This window comes from Andrena cerasifolii, unplaced genomic scaffold (assembly GCF_050908995.1).
Source record: "Andrena cerasifolii isolate SP2316 unplaced genomic scaffold, iyAndCera1_principal scaffold3370, whole genome shotgun sequence".
Classification (NCBI taxonomy): domain Eukaryota; kingdom Metazoa; phylum Arthropoda; class Insecta; order Hymenoptera; family Andrenidae; genus Andrena; species Andrena cerasifolii.
In genome coordinates this window covers 1-8,098 of record NW_027488261.1, presented here as the reverse complement: position 1 = coordinate 8,098, position 8,098 = coordinate 1, and the positions used below count along the sequence as shown (strand labels likewise).

General features: G+C 21.3%; 2 pseudogenes; one reads left to right on the top strand and one right to left on the bottom strand.

Annotated features, from left to right (window-relative positions):
• Positions 1 to 3,078: 3,078 nt before the first annotated feature.
• On the bottom strand, positions 3,079 to 4,759 carry LOC143378337 (cytochrome b-like; annotated as a pseudogene).
• Positions 4,760 to 6,692: 1,933 nt separating this feature from the next.
• LOC143378338 (NADH-ubiquinone oxidoreductase chain 5 pseudogene) lies at positions 6,693 to 8,060 on the top strand (annotated as a pseudogene).
• Positions 8,061 to 8,098: the final 38 nt, after the last annotated feature.

Here is an 8,098-nt window from a genome sequence, read left to right as displayed (position 1 = left end):
GAATTAGTTATTAATTTAAATAAAGGTAATTTTAGTGCCAGCAACAGCGGTTAGACTAAGTTTATAAATTAATCTGTTTAATTTTTGAATTGGTGAATTTATAATAAATATTTTTAATTAAATTGATTAAAGTTTGGTGAAATATTTTTAATTATTATATTAATTTTTATTTAACTAATGTTTATTAAATTTTGTTAAAGACTAGGATTAGATACCCTATTATAAAAATGATTTAGATTGAATTGACTAATAAATGTTGATCATTAAAATTAACAAATATGGCGGCTTTATAATTTGTTTAGAGGAATTTGTGAATTAATCGATGGTCCACGCTAGGAATAACTATTTTAAATTTTATGTATTGCTGTTTGAAGAATTTATTAATATATTATTTTTACAATATTCTATTGAAATAATAATTCAAGTCAAAATGTAGATTATTATAGGTTTTATGAATTACATTGAATTAAATTTTTGGATAAATTATTTTAATTATAATTTTGAAATTGGATTTAAAAGTAAATTTATTAAATTAAATTAGTTGAAGATAATTTTATTTAGTGTACAAATTGCCCGTCATTCTCATTATAAGTGAGGAAAGTCGTAACATAGTAAATGTACTGGAAAGTGTATTTAGTGGAAAATTTTAGTTTAAGTGAAAACCTTTCTTTTACACTGAAATAATTAAAATTATCTTTTAAAATTTTAATTTAATATTTATGTTTTTGTGTTTGTTGATTAAATTATTTTAATAAAAGTTATTTAATTAAAGTTTGTTTAAGTAATTAGTTTGAATTAATTTTTTAATATATAAAGTTTGTATTGTAAAAGTTTAATTTTAAGTGTAAAGAAGAAGAATAATTTTTTACCTTTTGTATCAGGGTTCATTAAATATTTTGTATGAATTGTTATAAATCTCGAAATTAAAGGAGCTAATTATAAATTATTTTTCATGTTGGATAATGAATATAAATTTATAATTAGGAATGAAATGTTATTCGTCTTTAATGATATCTAGTTTTTTTTGAAATGAATTTAATTCATATGTTTAATTTATTAATAAAATTGATTTTTGTTTTTGTTAAATATAAAAAATTTATGGGATAAGCTATAAATTTATGTTATTATTTATTTAATTCAATTAAGTGATGTGGTTTTAAAATTTAATTTCATTATAGATAATTTAATAATTCATTGTAATTAATAAAAATTTTTAATTTAATATAATTTTTTAAAATAAAGTTTGTATTAACGATAAATATAAAGATATAATGATGTAATTAGTAGTAATTTTAGTAAATTTATTTTTAGTTGAATAATAAATTAAAGGAACTCGGCAATTTAAAAATATTCACCTGTTTATCAAAAACATGTCTTTTTGTTTTAATGATTTAAAGTCTGCTCTGCTCAATGAATTATTTAAATAGCTGCAGTATTTTGACTGTACAAAGGTAGCATAATAATTTGTCTTTTTATTGAAGGCTTGTATGAACGAGTTGATGAAATATTTACTGTCTCTAATTTAAATTATTAATTTAAATTCTAAGTAAAAATGCTTAGATTTTTGTATGGGACGAGAAGACCCTATAGAATTTTATAATTTATATTTAATTAAAATATTTATATAAATATAAATTATTTTGTTGGGAGGATGTTTAAATTTATGAAACTTTAAAAATTTTAACCAATTATTTTTGATTAAGAAGATAGTTTATTAAAAATTATTAGATAAAATTACCTTAGGGATAACAGCGTAATATCTTTGGAGAGATCATATTAATAAAGATGATTGCGACCTCGATGTTGAATTAAGATATAATTTGAATGCAGAAGTTTAAATTTTAAGTCTGTTCGACTTTTAAAATCTTACATGATTTGAGTTCAAATCGGCGTGAGCCAGATTGGTTTCTATCTATATTTATTTGATAAATTTTTGTACGAAAGGACTTAATTTATGGATTATTTTTTTTATGAATATTAAGATTAAAATAAATAACTTCCTTGGCAGAATAGTGCGTTAAATTTAGAATTTAAAATATATATAAATAATTATAGGTAGTAATTTATTTATTAGTTATTTATTTATTGATGAATTTTTTATATTTAATTGTTTTAGTTTTGTTAATAATAATTGGTATAGCTTTTTTAACTTTGTTTGAACGAAAATTTTTAGGTTATATTCAAGATCGTAAGGGGCCTAATAAAGTAGGATTTTGTGGATTATTACAACCTTTTAGTGATGTAATTAAATTACTAAATAAGGAGTTTTTTTATATTGATAAAATTAATTTATATTTGTATTATTTTAGAGTAATTTTGATTTTATTATTGTCTTTAGCAGCTTGATTAATTTATCCTTTTTTTTTTAATGCTTATAGAATAAAATTTAGTAGATTATACTTAATAAGAGTGTTAAGAATAGGGGTGTATCCTGTAATAATTGGTGGATGGGCTTCTAATTCTAATTATTCGATATTGGGTGCAATTCGATCTATTGCGCAATCTGTATCTTATGAAGTTAGATTATTTCTTATAATATTTACTGTAATTTTATTAATTGAAAGTTATTCATTTGAAGATTTATATAAATTTCAATTTTATGTAAAGTTTGTATTTATTTTATTTCCTATTTATTTAATATTTTTGGTTAGATTATTGATTGAATTGAATCGAACTCCTTTTGATTTAGTTGAGGGTGAATCTGAATTAGTATCTGGATTTAATACTGAATATTTTAGAGGAAGATTTACTTTAATTTTTATAGCTGAATATCTAAGAATTATTTTTATAAGATTTTTGATTTCATTAATATTTATAGGATTTAGTTTATTTAGATTAAGATTTATATTAGTTTGAATATTTCATATTTTTTTTATTATTTGAATTCGTGGAGTTATACCACGTATACGGTATGATGAATTAATATATATGTTGAAAGAAGTTTTTATCTTGTGTATTAATTTATTTATTTTTTGTATTTGGAATTAAGTTGTTTATTCAGATGTTTATTTAAAGTTAATAGAAAATATTATTTCTATTCTATATTTTCAAAATATATGTCTAATCAGACTCATTAACTTAAATTTTGTAGATTAGTGAATCTCAATAATTATTTAAATTAGGATTAATAATAAAATAAGAGAAATATAACGTTGTAAAAATTTGACTTAATTCTTTATAAGGATATTCAATTTGTTTCCCTCCTGATCATGTCAATAAGATAAAAAGTGATACAAATCTTCAAAATAGAAATTGATTTGTAGGATAAAATTTTCTTGATATTACATTATATATTTTAGTAAATGGTAAGATTATTAAGATTAAAATTGATATAATTAGACCAATTACACCTCCTAATTTATTTGGAATAGCTCGTAGAATTGAATATGCAAATAGAAAATATCATTCAGGTTTAATGTGAACAGGAGTAGACATTGAATTAGCATAAATGAAATTATCAGGGTCTCCTAAGATATATGGATATTGTATAATAATTAGAAAGTGAATGAAGAAAATTAATGTAAATCCTAATATATCTTTAATTGTGAAATATAAATGAAATGGAATTTTATATTTATTTCTTCTTGTACCTAGAGGGTTATTTGAACCTTTTAAGTGTAAAAAAAATAAATGAATAACAACTAAGATTAAAATAATTAATGGAAGAATAAAATGGAATGAATAAAATCGATTTAAAGTTGCATTATCAATTGAGAATCCTCCTCAAATTCATTCTACTAATATTTGTCCAATATAAGGAATTGCTGATAATAAATTTGTAATTACTGTTGCTCCTCAAAAAGATATTTGTCCTCATGGTAAAACATAACCTAAGAATGCTGTTGCTATTGATATTAATATAATAATTACTCCTATAATTCATACTGGAGTTGATTTAAATGAATGATAATAAATTCCTCGACCAACATGTAAATATATAGTGATAAAGTATAATGATGCTCCATTTATATGAATTAAACGAATTAATCAGCCTAAATTTACGTCTTTTATAATATGAATAACTCTTTCGAAGGCCAAATTAATATTTGGACAGTAGTGTAGTGATAGAAAAATTCCAGAAATAATTTGTACTAATAAATATACTCCTAAAATTGATCCAAAATTTCATCATGAATTGATGTTTATAGGTGATGGTAAGTTGATTAAAGAGTTATTTGAAATTTTTAGTATTGGATTATTTTTTATTATTCTAATAAATTTAGATTTTTTCATAATTAATTAATCTTTCGAAGAGGACAATATTTAGAAGAGCATACTTTAATTGTTAGAAGTAAACAATATAAAAGATTTACAATTGTAATTGTTGAAAGAATTCTTAAAGGAAGTGTATAGATCTTATAAATAAAAATTTTATTTAAGTTAATTTTATTATTTATATAAAAATTTGCTTGTTCTGGATAATAAAGGTACGTAATTAATATAGTTATTGATATTCCAATGAGTAAATATATAACTATTATAAGTTCATTTATTTTAATTTTTGATGGATGGTTATTAATTATTCTAGTGAAATAGAGGAATATAATTATTATTCCTCCAATAATAGAGATAAAAATTATATATAAATAGATTGATAATCCTGTAGTAATAAATAAGAATATTATATTTATAACTGAATATAAAACTAGAAGAAGAATTATTATTAATGGGTGAATAAAATTTATTAAAATTGATATGATAATAATTATTATTATTGAGAGAGCTACAGTTAGACATAATATTTTTAGGGTTATAGATGTTATCATAAACAAAAAGTAGTTTAAACTAAAACTTTAATTTTGGGTATTAATGATATCTTAATAAGATTTTTTTGAATTTTGCCTGTAAGAATTTTGTATCTATATTTAATTTACAAGATTAAAGTTTTAATTTAAACTATACAGATTATTATTGGTGATTTTATTTATTTAGATATATTTAATTTTTTTAGACTATTAATTTTATTAATTTTTATTTTGATTTATGCATGTAAGGATAGATTTTTAATGATTTTAATTAGTATAGAATTTATAGTTTTAACAGTTCTCAGGCTGGTTTTTTTTTTTGAAGTAAATAATTTTAATGAATGGGTTTTTTTTATATTATTTGATTTTTTCTGTTTGTGATGGAGTTTTGGGTTTATCTATTATGATTAATATGATTTTTTATATAAATAATCAAAGTGTTAGGATGGTTAATTTAATATGATAATGATTTTTATGAGTTTAGTTGGATTGATCTTTTTTTTGAAGAATTTTTTTTATAAGTGTTTTTTAAGAAATTTTTTCTTTTGTTTAGTTTTATATGTTATGATTCATTGTGGATTTTTATTAGATTGATTTTTTATTGGTTATAATCTTAGTTTGAGTATATATTCTTATTATCTTATTATATTGGTTTTCTTTATAATGGGTGTTACTTTATATTCTATTGATGAATCTGATACTCTTTGTGTTAGTTTAAATTTGTTTTTAGCTATTGTTTTGTTTTTGGCTTTTAGTTCAATGAGATTTTTAATGTTTTATTTTTTTTTTGAGATTAGTTTGATTGTGGTTTATGTTATTATTTTAAAGTGAGGTATAGGTTTAATGCGATTGATTTCGGGTTATTATTTTATATTTTATACGTTATTTTTTTCTTTACCATTGCTTATTTTTATTCTTTATTCTATATATATTTATAATAGATCAATAATAGTTACTTTAGAACTTTCTAATATAATTATTAATAATTATATTTATATATATATGTGTATAGGATTTTTATTGAAGATTCCTATATATATATTTCATGGTTGACTTTTGAAGGCTCATGTGGAGGCTCCTGTTTTTGGATCTATGGTTTTGGCGTCGATTTTGTTGAAATTGGGTACTTATGGAATACTTCGATTTTTAATGATTTTTTATTTAAATTCAGTTTTTTTTATCTAAATATATATTAATTTTTAGAATTATGGGTGGTGTTTTTCTTAGATGTGTTTGTTTACGTCAGGTTGATTTAAAGGTTTTGGTTGCTTATTCATCGGTTGTTCATATGAGTTTATTATTGGGAGGTATATTTACTTTACTTAAATTGGGAATAATTGGTTCATATGTTTTAATAATTTCTCATGGTTTATGTTCATCTGGTTTATTTTATTTAGTTAATGTATTTTATAGAGAGACAAACAGTCGTTTAATAATTATTAATAAGGGTTTATTAATTTGTATACCGTCAATAGCAATGTTTTGATTTATATTATGTTCTTCTAATATAGCTTCACCTGTTTCTTTAAATTTAGTTGGTGAAATTATATTAATAATTAGTCTTGTTATATGAATGAAGTTTATTTTTATTGGTCTAGTCTTATATTCATTTTTTAGATTTGTTTATTCATTGTATATATATAGATATATTTGTCATGGAAATTCTAATTTATGACTTAAAATAAGTAGAGGTATTGTAGTAAATTATTTTGTTTTGCTTATTCATTGAATTCCTTTAAATTTTTTGTTTTTGAATTTATCTATATTTTATTATTTAAATAGTTTAATTAAAAATTTTGATTTGTGGGATCAAAGATGTATTTTTTACTTTAAATAATCTTCAGAATTATTATTTTTGTTGTATTCATATTTTTTTGTGGGATTGCATATATTGTGTTTGGAGTATACATATATATAAATTTATTTTTATGTGTATTTGACTGAACAATTTTTGAGGTTGGTTCTTTGGTTTTTAGAATAACTATTTATATTGATTATACTGGTATAATTTTTTTAGGTGTGGTTTTGATTATTTCTTCAATAGTTCTTTTGTATAGTATGGATTATATATCTGGTGATAAGAGTATTGATCGGTTAAAGTATCTTATTTTTTTGTTTGTTTTATCTATATGTTTAATGATTTTAAGGCCTAATATTTTAAGTATCTTATTAGGCTGGGATGGGCTGGGCCTGATTTCATATTGTTTAGTAGTGTATTATCAGAGAGATATTGCTTATAGATCTGGTATATTAACTATTTTATGCAATCGGTTAGGAGACATTGGTTTGCTAATGCTGATCAGGTTTGGCGCATTTGTTGGATCATGAAATTTAATGTTGTATTCTTTTGATAGATTTATAATGGTTTTTATTTTTATTGCTATATTTACTAAGAGAGCTCAAATACCTTTTTCTTCTTGATTACCTGCAGCTATAACTGCTCCTACACCTGTATCTTCTTTGGTTCATTCTTCTACTTTAGTAACTGCTGGTGTTTATTTAATAATTCGTTATAATGAGGTTTTATTTTGTTTTGATTTGGGGGTTTTAATTTTTGTGTCTGTTTTTACGATGATGATGTCGGGTTTAATTGCTAATTTTGAGTTTGATTTAAAAAAGATTATTGCATTGTCTACTTTAAGTCAGTTAGGATTTATAATGAGTATTATGTTTTTTGGTTTGAGTGATTTAGCTTTTTTTCATTTGGTAATTCATGCAATGTTTAAATCTTTAATGTTTTTATGTGTAGGTGGTTTTATTCATTCAATGAATGATAATCAAGATATTCGTAATTATGGTGGTATATTTTATATTTATCCCTTAAAGAGTATTGTTATAATTATTTCTTTATTTTGTTTATGTGGGATTCCTTTTTTATCTGGTTTTTATTCAAAGGATTTAATTTTCGAGTATTTTTTAGTTAGATCAATAAATTTGTTATTAATATTAATATTTTATTTATCTATAATTTTTACTGTTAGTTATTCTATTCGGTTGGTAATCTGGTTATTTTTGGATTACTATAGTTTTTTCCCTTTTTCAAATCTTAAAGAAAGAAAATTGATTAGAGTTAGAATGATATTTTTAATGTTGATGTCTATTTTTTGTGGAAGGGTTTTTGCTAAATTGGTTTATAGGAAATATTTTTTTATATTGATGAATTTTGATAAGATTCTGATTATAAAGATATATATATATGGTATATTTTTGGGCTATCTATTTTATTTAAGTGAAATAACTAGATTCTTGAGTATTATTTATTTTTTTTGCTTCTATGTACTTTTTAAATATTTTCTTTAAATTTTCTTATAAGTGACTTATTTTTAATTTTTATAGATATGAGAGTTGATTTG